The sequence below is a fragment of the Dromaius novaehollandiae genome, chromosome W (genome assembly GCF_036370855.1).
Source record: "Dromaius novaehollandiae isolate bDroNov1 chromosome W, bDroNov1.hap1, whole genome shotgun sequence".
Classification (NCBI taxonomy): domain Eukaryota; kingdom Metazoa; phylum Chordata; class Aves; order Casuariiformes; family Dromaiidae; genus Dromaius; species Dromaius novaehollandiae.
In genome coordinates this window covers 29,661,536-29,674,061 of record NC_088130.1, presented here as the reverse complement: position 1 = coordinate 29,674,061, position 12,526 = coordinate 29,661,536, and positions in this window count along the sequence as shown.

Here is a 12,526-nt window from a genome sequence, read left to right as displayed (position 1 = left end):
ATTTTCTGCTGTGTCTAAAGTTGCTATTTTTACCCATGCAAATAGGTGGGGGGGGGAACAGAATTGGGGGGTGGGGTTTAATTGCAAGTCTTCTGTAAATGCATTTCTATTTTCATTTGATGTTAATTTAGATTAGAGAACAGGTAAACAACTTCTATCTCAACTGAGTGATCAGTAGGTGATTTTAGCAGGCTATATCACTGACAAGAACTATAAAATATTGAATCCTTCATTGCCGTAGAAAGTTAAGGTTTAAAAGTTTCTGGAATATGAAAAATTCTTGTATACTCCGTTCTTCCTGATACGAACTTAATCTGTATGTTGATTTTTTTTTTTTCTTCTCTATTTTTAAAGGGCTGATTTCAAGAAGATAAATCTTACTGAAGAAAGACTCTGTGTCATGTTCCCACCCAGCAAAGAATTAAAGGCAAGCTTTGATGTGAGGTACCTTACAATAGGCCAGGCAGGAAGCTGAGGTTAGGCCTGCTGGAAACCGTTGCAATTATCTGGCCGTGTTGTCTCAAAGTGCTCTATAGGTCAGACTTCTAACTTTTGGCTCAGTTAGAATAGAGCTTTTAGAAAGAGATCCAGTGTTGATGTGACTAGTTTAAGTCGTGGAGAAGTAACTGTTCTTCAGCAAGGTATCAGCTACTTCGTTTCTTTTTAAAATTCTGTTTTGCTTCACACCAGTTAATCTAGTTCTGGTTTCTGTCTGTAATCCTTGAGGTGTAAAGTTTCTTTTGTGTGTTTTTCAGATTTGTGCAGAATTAGTAACACTCAGTATCAACCGATACTATGCTTTTCTTAGCCCTTCTGAATCTAACAGCAAGTTAATGGAAAGTGCAAGGCAAGTGAGCTAACATCCTTTTTACTGCTTGTTCCATCTGAGATGGTACAGATGGATTCAGTCCTTCAGGCACTAACATGAGCAGTAAGCGTGATGTAAACGAGGCCTGTCTTTGCAGTAGTGTACAAGTTCTGGGTGCACTCTGTAAGATATTTGGTGTAATTCAGAGCTAAAAGTGGTCACTTCCAAACTGCTTATGGTTATAGCTTTTTTTGAGAACTCCAAGAAGGAGAGATCACATACTAAATTTTTGGACTAAGTGATCGTTAACAAGAGATTAGAGGGCAGCATATAATGGCAACACCCCTTCATGTATAAGGGAAGAGAGAGTGGGAGTAAAAAATGAAAAAACTATTTGCCTAGTTTTCTCCTAGAAGATGTAATAGAGATCTCCAGCAAGGGCAGAAGAAAGTAAGATTTTTATTTAATGAAGAACTGGTGGCGTCTGTGTTTTACAAAGTAAATCTACTGGTTTTAAGGAGTTAGATAGAACTATATATTTTAGAGATTGGTTTTTGGATGGCATAAAGATCACTTGCTCTTTACCTTCAGCACTCCAGCCTTTTTACAGAGTTTGACAGATTGTGAACTACTTGGATTTAACAAAATTTGAGGATGTGAAAGGAGGGGTGTTAAAAATGGAATATAGAAATTGCCCAAAAATGCCAGTTTTTGACAATCAATGATTAAGGTTTTAATTTCACCAAATTAATAAAAGAAAAACGTAAGAACACCCGCATGTTTATAGTCATGAAGGGTTTCATTTGGAAGTCTATTTCAGTCTTTAAAAAAAAAATGTTTTAAAAATAAGTTAAAACCACAAAACATTTGAAGCTCAACTTTTTTTTTCTCCTGACATTTGGAAATTAACTCAACTGAAAAGCCAGTTACTCTTCTAACTCCTTTTTCAGTATGAAAAAGAGCATCTGCATCTTACCTTCATATCGGCGCACCCTTTCAGTGAATGTAAATAAACATGGTCGTGCAACAGTATAGCAGCCTAACATTGCAATCTATAGGGTTTTTTATTCAAAATGCAAATGAGTTGGCTGCAGAGCATGTTGCCTGTGGCAACTTGATTTGGGTGAGGTGTTGAAAATGAGAGGAGACTGGTGCGAACTGTTGGGAAGAAATGTGACCTGCACCTAGCAAAGTAATAAAATCAAAAAAGATGAGTTATCTGTTATCTGAAATTCTGAGTCTCGCTGTTGTTCTGCAGTCTCGAGCTTGGCATTAAGGCAAGTTCTGAGCAAAAGGGCCTGGACTTCATCCCCTTCTCAGTAGGAGCCTCGTGTCTTTGCCCAGACTGAGTTTCTAGTGGCAACAGGCTTAAACATTCAAGTTCCTCATTCTTGATCGTAGGGCACATCCAGAAAAATTAGTAGATTTGCTATTCCTGCAACAGTGAATGTAACACACTAAACTTTTTGGTTCCTGAAGCAGACTCCTGAATTTATGTATGCAGTATGTGAGCTTTCAGGCATAATATGTAGAAAGTGTGTGCTACTGCCCTAGGGCATGTTCCAGAAGCACCAATATGCAGAGTTGCCTTAATTCCTGGCTCCTAGCTGATGACAGCTCTATTCAGTGCCATTCAAAATCTGTGTGATGCCTCTGATGCCTGTACGGACCACTGATGTTTTTATGGTCTTTACAGGTACAAGAAGCAGTCTAAACCTGTTGAAAAATACAAGCACAGGCAGGCTTTCCAGAGACACTTACCCATGGCCTAACTTTATGTAAGCAAAATGAGGCAGAAAGAAAACTGTGTGTGCAAGAGAATGCTTGAAACGGTTTAAGTATATGCTTACTGGTGTGAGCGCTCTGACAAGGAGGCATATGTTGCTATAACAGCTATTAGAGCACAGAGAGGGAATGAGGCCACTTCTGCTGTGGCAGCTAAATGTGTTTCAGGAACTTAAATGTGCCCACAGTGTTTTGTTTTAAGGGCAGGTTTTTTCTTTCCATTGCAAAGAGAAAACTGGCAAACAGGCTGCTGTGATGCAATTGCATAATCATTCTGGCATGTTTTGAAATGCACTGAATTACATTCAGTTGGCTAGTATAATTTGTTAAGAAAAAGCAGCTACTCATCACCTTAAAGCATTTTACTATTACCAAGGAAATGAATGTGTCATGTCCTATTTGGCCATTTGACTTCATTGACTTGCCAGCATCATATATTCTGCTGAAACTTATGTGCGTATTTTTCCCTTAATTACTTTGTGTCTGATAAACTCTCTCTAATACTGGAGTTTCCTCAGTTATGCCCTTTAATCTTCAAAAATGTGGTGCTGCTGAAAAATGGCTGATGTTTTCTATGCTATAGAAGGGAAAATAATTGCATATTTTAAACTAATTTCAACCCTTTCTCAATGGAAATGCTTACAGACAATTTAGGTCACAAAGGAAGCATTGTACTGATAGGTTAAAAAAAAATATTGTTGAACTTCCTAAAATGATATCTGCGAATTTATTCTAATAAGTGTGCAGTGTTGATATACACTTACGGATTGGGATATAAAAAGCTAGAATCATATACATAAGGGCTGGAGAGTCCCATAGCTGACAGTGCTTGGTAAAGTAATGCTACCATTTCTCTAGTAAAACAACCACAAGCCCTTTGGCCTTACCCTGGCGGCGAAAGGGAATACCGAGAGAGCAAGGTGATTCTGCTGTGTGGGGAGCATGCCTGCCTTTGTCTTCTCTGTAGCTTCAGGTTTGTTCCCTACCAAATAAAATGTCAATAGCTACTTTTCAAATCTTTAGGAGTTGTGTGCAAATTCTACAGAGCGTTATCCAGGTAATTATTCCAGGTTTACTGGAGAATGATGTTGGGGGATAGGAGGGATTTCCTGATCATGTTGCAGAGCTCTCTGATGGGGGGAGTGAGGGAGTGAGGTGGAATATGGTGACACCACTTTCCTAGTGCAGCAGAACTTTCTGCCAAATGAGAATATACTTTTTCTCTGTTTTGCAAAAATCTTAGATTTTCCTCCTCTTGTCCTTCCCATGTACCTTCCATAGTCGGAAGATCTTCGCCTGTGTTCTCCATACTGCTCATACACACTCACTTGTAATGTGCTACCTATTCTTCTCTATGGAAGTGAACTTTGTTTTCTTTTTCCACGGAAGTATGGGATGACTTCGTGCAGGGATTCTGTGTACCATGGCTTGGTGTATAGTATTTTGTCAACAGCTTGAATTTTTAAAGAAAGCTTTGAAATCGCCTTAATTTTGAGCCTTGCAATTAAGAGCCTCGGAAAATCTCCTTGTGGTAAGCCTCAGATACATTGAACTACTCTTGATTTCAAGTATTCCTTCTTTTAGAGGTAGCATTTGACAGCAGATGATTTTAATAGAGTTTCTCTCTCCCTTTTTTTCTAGGGTTCCTCTATTATTTTCTACCTAGTTTTATCTCCTATTTCTGCCTCTTTACTTAACAGCTTGTCTACCCTCTATTTAGTTCATACCTTCCACCTGCTTCTCTTCCACCCTGTCTTTTCTCTTTATCTTTGCTTTTTTATCTGCCTTTTCCATCTTTTTTGTCCTTTGTCTCTTCCATGAAATCTCCATCCCCCATACTCCATGTGTTATGTTCTTTCCTGTATTTTTTTAGCCATGAAATACAAAAGTTCACCTACGTTATGTGAGCACATAACTGAAGGTCATTCTGGGTACTCAGCAGCGTGCAGAATGCTGCTCGTTGCATGCCATAGAGTACATGCAAATTTTAATCACCAGACGTAACAAACGGAACTTTACATTAAAGAGACAGAAATTTAGGCTCTGCATTAGTGAATTCACAGAATAATAGATCTTCCCTTAATTGTTCAGATGGATGAGCCTCAAAGTCTTGTAGATCAGTCAGTTTGAAATATTTCTTGTTCTGTTGGCAGTTCTTGTTCTCTTTTTTGTGTGTGTATATGTGTACACGTGTGTGTGCATATTATATTCCTATGCATTTTCTTATGTGTGTATATATGTACATGTATACAAAAATGCATAGAAATATAATAAATGTATAGGGATAGGTATGCAGATGGTGGAACTTAGAAAGTTTTAGTTTCCCCTTCTTTTTAGCTCTTGAGGCAATTTTCTAAAAGGTACCTAACTTTCTATATTTACAGTGTTTATCCCCAACAGTTTTTACTTTGATAATTGAACCTAAAGAACTCCTGATTAGAGGGAGAATTAGCATTCCAAGAGCTGGCATGTAACCATCGTAGGAATGGATTCACATCTGGGATTACAAAAATGTAGCTGTGGCACATAAATATTTATTGTATCCTCAGTGATGAAGATAAAAATTCTGATTTGCCAGAAGTTATTGCACTTGGTGAAATTCTGGATGTATGTTACTAAGAGAAGTAATAGTGGTATCTTCAACTGTGATGTATCACAATTGTATTTTGCTCCTAAAATCAACAGAAGAGTAACCAGTTACGTTTTTGTGACTGCACCTGTGAAAAACAAGCATGCAGTAGAAAGGAGTCAGAGTACTAAGGGTGGGGTTTTTGGGGGGGTGCTGGGGCTCTGTAACTGATTTTTGAGGTCTAGCATTGAGATGTGACTTTCCTGCGAGAGCATCTTTGTTAATGACTTGGAATTTAGCACCAAGTCTTTTTTTGGCTTATCACTGCTTGCAGTGTGGCCATAGATATCTCGTGCTCTTGGCTTTGCAGAGGCACTGTTTTGTCTTCCCTGTCCATTTCTGTTTTTCTCACTGGAGTTCTGGCTTAGCGCCTTGCAGCTGACCACTTCAGGTACCAGAGGCAATATCTCACCGTTAATGCAGCACTTTGTCCAGGCTAAATCACTGCTGAAGAATTACCAGGAGGAGTATAATAGGATAATTAAATCAGCTAATCAGGCCAAGCAGAGCAACATCATAATGCTGCCACACTGATAAATTTTTTGGCAACTGTTTCTAGTTAATTATGACATGACTCATAGTAATTAGATTTAAAAATGATAGCCTTGGTGATTGATTACATAGCTGGTGGAAAAAAAAAATGAGTGCTAAAATTGAATAATATGAAATACATTTCAAGAAAAAAAAATTATGCAATTATTTGCAATGTAAGAAAAAGAAATGTTGTGCTGTTCAGATACCACTGTGCTCTGCATTGTGACATTCATGTGACGTTTTCTTTGCATCCCCTACTTGCATACTACTGCTTGCTCACTTCTCCAAATATATATGGCTTCCTAAGTCTTCATCTATTTATTTTCTTTCATCTATTCTGTCCCTGTGGATTGGAAGCTTTGAAACAAGCAAGGCAATAGCTAGAAACCAGTACAGCTATAATTTCTTTGGCAAATGTGCTGAGGTGGTTCAAAATGTTACCAACTTTTCAAGAGAGCATTAAAAAACATTCTCTACTGAAGAACAGTGGTCAAGTGTAAGTCATGAAAATCTGAAAATAGTAGTATTAATCTTATGAGCCTTTGTTTTATAACAAAGTTTAAAAAAAACATTATATCAAGAGCCGACAAGACTTGTTTAGACTTAAAAGGCTTAGCAGAAATGCTTGGAAGATCAATGAATATGCTGTGAAAAATGTAAACTCACTTTCCATTCTTTAATCACTTCTGCAAAAGAATGCTACTAACCTGCCTCACAGAAGTTATATTTTGCTTGCGTCTATCTTTCCATTTTTTCCCCATGGAGAACTGCAGCTTCAATCACCAAAGCTCTCAGTCGCTTCTTACAAAGTGCCTAATGAATGCACCTCTTGGCTAGCTTGTACGCTGGCATCCCTCTAACAACATCTAGGCAGTATTGCAGAGGCTTTTAGGGCTGGAATTCTTCCCATTTCAGTTTTAAAAGAAAACAATCACTATGTGCTTAGCTATCAACAATCTTTTTTTCTATGGGAGCTTTCATAAACAGTTACTTAAGTTAAAAGGAAATTTTCTCCTGAAAAACCTATTTTTTTGAATAGAAAATATCAAACAGTTGCCTCTATGTATGTATTTGGTAGCATTTGATAGCTTTGTATTCAGGTGATTATCTTGTATCATAGGATATTATAGCTCCTTAAAACGGTGTAGAAAGAACCAGTCTTTAGGTTTTCGAGCATTTCTTATCCCTTAGCTATTTGAATACCCATCATATAAAATAGATGAACAGTAAGAAAAGAATGGAAGATGGGGAATCCCTGAAGTCTATTTTTTTTAAATCATACCAGAAATACAGAAATTAAAAAAAAAAAAAAAAAAAAAAAAAAAGTAGAACTGGAAGAGACCTCAAGTCTGCCCTGCAGATCTGAGACAGATTCAAGACTGATTAGATCAGCCCTGATAGGTTCTATATACGGTTCCTTTTGTTCCCCACATGATGGGAAACTACACCTTCCCTTGGTGGCTGTTCCAGTGCTTAGTTATAGCCACTAAAAAGTTCTTCCAATTTTTTTATTGTTCCAAAGAGGGCTGTTTTTGACATCCTCAAACCTGATAACCGTTATGAGCATGATAAGCTTATGTGAAATTGGAATTTTATGACTGTTTTCATTATTTTCCTTTCTAGACCAAACAATCCAGTCAATTCTTATCACACATCTTTATTATAGTTCTCTCTGAAATATGATTGTGAAGAGAAAAGTGCATCAAATGGAAAGACTTTTTACCAACAAAGTTTCTTGAATATTCAACATTTCTTTACCATGGTCAAGCCTGAGGGTTGATTTAGGAGCTTCTAAAGATGTTCAAGCTTAGTATGAAGTAAAAGGTATACAATTAGTGACTTTTAAAGGCTCAGTATGAGCCTTGACAAGAATCTAAGAGAACACACAGACACACTTCAGATTCTGGTGGGGCCCGAAAAGACTATCGTACTTGGAACATATTCCAGACGAGGTCCACCATAATGTCAATGTCAACTCACAGTAGAACAGAGCATTTGCAAAGGTAAAAGCAAATGTGTGAAGCTGGTAACTGTGTGGGTGGAGCAGGAGATGGGAGTGAGATGTTTTTAGAAGAGGTCTGTAGCCTGTTTTAGAGATTGTTGTGGTGTTAGCTTGTTTGAAGGGTGCTTGGGCCTAGCATAGGCATTAATCTTGAAATGGGGCCTGAGACAAAAGCGGGAAGAGGAGCGGAGACCAACCTTTACATCTACCAACCATTCACAAGGGTCTATACTCTTTCCAGAGAGAGGCATATTTGTAGTATAACTGCCTCGGTTTGAAGGCATTCAAACACATACTGATCTGTTAAGAGATTACTTATTCTGCAGTTCCATTCAGCTAATGTTGCCCATAGGTGGCTGAAAGAGTGCTCAATGGAAGAGCGCTCTTGCCACGGAGTTTGCTCTGGCAGCATGGTCGGTAGGCTTCAGGAATCTTGGCCAACTGGTAAAGGCCCACGTGGAATGCGTGTGTGAATTTAACACCTTCCCTAATAATCTGAAGACCCAAGTGGGCTTGTGCCATGAGTTCAATGCAGCAGCTAGGATATGTAACATAATATGTTGATTTGGTTTAAAAATGATCCTGTGACAGCTTACCCAGTGGTGATGTTTGTCTGGTCTATGAATTGGGGGTGATTGAATTAACTCGTTACCATTCCATTTTCTGCCATACAGCTTCTCTAGTCTCTCTTAACACATCACTATCAGTGTAGTATCCTGGAGGGTCTGTTAATAATACACACCCAGTGCTTTATCTGGACCAGACATTTCAGCCCATAGGGATTCCATGTTGCTCACTGGCACAAACAGGATTCTTATCCCATCTGATCCATGTGACCTTTACCCATAGCACTACATCTGCATTTTCAGTCTTTTCTATATACTTGATATCCCTGGTATTACAATGTCCCATCTACTGTCTTTCATTAAGTTTCCAGTATGATAATTATGTTGATATCCTCATTGCAAGTTAGTCATTCCAGTTCCCCCACCTAATGTCTTAGACTTCTGGCATTCATGTAGAGCCATGGTTACTATGGTCTTTTTCTTATCTGTACCTTGTGTAGATGGCCTTTACTGGGAAAGCAGAATTCCTGTGACGCATCTGGTAGCACGCCTTGTACCGAAACGGGTTTCCTTTTGCGCCTTCCTCACTTTCAAGAATGCATGTTTAGTTGTCTTTATTTTCAACTGAAAAAGTTTTCAGGAGTTTCTCTGTGGACCCCCAAACCTGTTTGTTGGTTGAGAAAGTGAGAGCTGTAGGAAATCAAAGGCTTTAAATGAACAGGAGAGTTTCTGTGGAATAAGCAGAGGACTGAGCCTCTTTTTCAGAAAGCTGAAGAACATGAAGAGCCTGAAGGTATAAAACAGTTGCTTTGAGGAACACAGGAATCTCCTGTTCTGGTTTTCACCACTGTGCACTGAAGAGAGGCAGATTAAAAAGATTCATCAGTTGACCAAAGACTGGAAACAAAGAACCAAATCACTGCACCTGCAAAGGACACTTTGTGTAACTTGCCTTTTCAGTACAGAAACCATGTACATACACCGGCAGATTCCTATTGTAACTACATATGCCATTTTTATTAGCTCTTTCTTTATAGTTCTGAGGCAATCCATGAATTTGCAGATGAAAACTGTCTTGATGGACAGAATAGCTGCGAAAGAATCTCTTAAAAAATGTCAAGATGAGTCCTTGTGTAGGCCAGTATTTAACTTTTCTTTAGAGTTTTTTAATGCCTTACAACAAGTAAAATCACCATGGTAATGAATAAGAAAGAGATGCTTACGCTGACAAATTTTACACAGGAGTTCTGTAAACTACATTTCTTGCAAGAATTTCTCAGTCCAAATATGTATAGAATGACTTGCAAGAGGTTTCTTTTAAAAAGAGAAATCCACTAATAACTTCTAAGAAATTCTATAAGCTTGATTAATTTTTCAATTGTAAATTTTTTTAAAAGTCTATTTTTTTGAAGTGGTTCTGTCTGATTCTATTTATTTATGACACATTCAGTCCAAGTTTTCCAGGAAAAGCTTGTGAGATAAATTTTTAACTTGAAAAAGCAAATAACTTAGCAGTGTGTTAAACTATAGTCAAGTAATGATTCTAAACAAACTGATGAGAAAAATAATCAATTCACTATTAACCGTTGTCCATATTAATGTAAGCCACTATAATTTTGTGAAAATAAGTTTCTTACATAGCCAAGTTCATATGCTTCTGAAGGCAAAATTTAAAATGTAGATGCTGTAGAACTCGGTATAATAATTTTGAATTTCTAAGACATTTGACATACTCCGCTCTCCCCCTCACAGCATTCTAACAGACTTACCAGTTTAGCTTTGTATTGATTGATGCAGATGATGCTAAATAAATTACAACCCGGCATTGCCCTGATCGAATATATCTACTCAATGTCCTTACATGTGTTGTTTTTTTTTTTTTTCTTTCTTCTCATCCAAAGCTATTCAATATTTTTAGCAAAAGCCTGGGCAAGTATGCAAAATCATTCTGGCAACACTTTAGGATGGCAGAGGCCTGGGAAACAATCAGAAGGCTACATACCGCTTCGCATGTGGTATCATTTCAACAATTTCTGTTTGAATATTGCCAAAAAGAAAGTTACATAATGAAGAGCAGCTATGAATGCCTTTCAAAAAGGGAATTATGCTGTGCTGCTGAGACCTCGGGGATGAGAGTACCTGTCTAACAGCACAAGCCTCAGCTGTGCCACCTGGCAATACAGGGAATCCATGAGTGCTTTAGTAAGAGCATAAAGCTGGAAAGTTGAATACAGCTCTCGTGTCGCTGCTTCCTATCAGCATTGTCCGATCGGCAGGGAGACACTTCTGAAACTCTGCTGAGCGTGTCTGTAAAAACGTTAGTGTGACAGTTGCCACCCACAAATCTCAAAAAGAGGTAATTAATTACCGCGGTATGATGGAGATGTCAGTTTTGTATTCTTTTCAGAAAGACATGCTACCTCTGAAATCAAATTTAAGGGCCAGAAGCATGACATATCAAGACTGCTTCTACTGGCATGTTTTGGAGTTAAATTTTGTTCATAAATCTATTATTCTGAAAGCTTTATACACAGGTTATGCTATTAATCCTCTCATGTTTTCTTTTCATAGAGTCTGAGCCAAAACATATACAAACTGTAATTTTTTTTCCCCCCATTGAATTCCCCCCCAGTCAAATGGACTTTTGGATCAGGCTGTGGGAAGTGTAGATGTTAGGGAAAGCTGTAAGATCTGAAAGGTTAAGAAAGTTTAGAAGTTATTTAACTTTTCCCTTCAGGCTTCTGCAACTTTTGCCCAACGATGTCTGTGATTCAAGGTGCAGCCTTTTTTTGTTTAGTTGGTGTGTGTGTGTGTGGGGGGGGGGGGTTATTCCTCATTACATTCACATAAAGCAATTGCTCCCAAGAATGTAATTGGTTTGCTTACTGGTTTGATAAGTTGCTACCCTTCGTGATCTCTGGTGAGAAACTTTGTTTTCTTAAAGCAGCATGCCTTATTAAGCTTACTAGTGATTCAAGAAAGAGCTCTTAAAATTTGATTTTAGTGAACACTGAAGGGAACAAAACCTGAACGCTCAAACATTTATTAAAAAATAGATGTTAGAGTTCTGATCAAACCCAGCAACAATCAAGATTTCCATTGGTGAATGTTTTTTCTGGATCAAGCAGCAAGTGTAGGCTACACAAATTCCTGTCAAAAAGTGAATGTTCTGGTGCTCCCACTATTACAAACAATACTTTAAAATGGTCTGTCTTTCATGTCAGAAGAATAAATGTAAATAGCTCAAGGGGGGAAAGGAAATTTAGCATTTAATGTTTTGTTTCGGTAACTTAAATATTCTTTCAATACTATAAGAGGGGTTTTTTTTAAATAACATCTTCTGATAACTTAGCCTTGTTATGGAGGACTTATCTGAGATGGATGCACCTATTAATTTGAAACTCTGTTATAAAAACATTCTAACTAAACCGTGGAACTTCCTTTGAAGTCGTAGCAGAGCCATAATTCTGAGAGTTTGTTTAGGCTTACTTTGGTATCTTCTTCATTAAAACATTTCATAAAATCATTATGTGCCTTTTAGAAGTCATAGTGACTTTTTCTCAGCCTTACGAGTTTGTGCTTGAGGTGTCTAACTGAGCTGGATCTGTTTTCTGTGTAAATTGTGAAAATAATGTAAAATCAGAAAAGTGATGTGAGCCATCGTTGAAATCCTACGCGTTCTCATTCAGTTTCTCCTCTTTCCATCAAAGATTGGAACTGAGTGCATTTTGTTTCATTGAGTGGATTTTGGGGTCGGGGTTTTTTTTGGATCCGCAAGACCACTAAAAATCACTTTAAGTGATATTACAACTAAATAAAGAGATGTACAGCGGGTAAATTCCTGTGAAACAAACAAACTATGTATACAGAGGGAGAGAGACACGTACAGGTCAATACTGACTGTATAAACCTAGCTATTCTTGCATTTTGAGCAGAGAGAAGCTGCCCAAGTGTTACAAGTACCACAGAAAAGATGGGCTAAAAAAGAGGAGGAGGAAGACAACCACACAACAAGCAACCTGCCTGAATATTTTCATAAGGTGAAGTATAACCCCCAAATAAATGGCAATTTGCAAGGAATATGTGAATCTATGAAGAGAAAAACTGTCTTAGTTTATGAGTAGCTCTCGCTGGCTAGTTCCATCCACAATAGGCCAAAGGACAGTCTATGGTTATTCAGAACAATATTGTGATTATGCCTC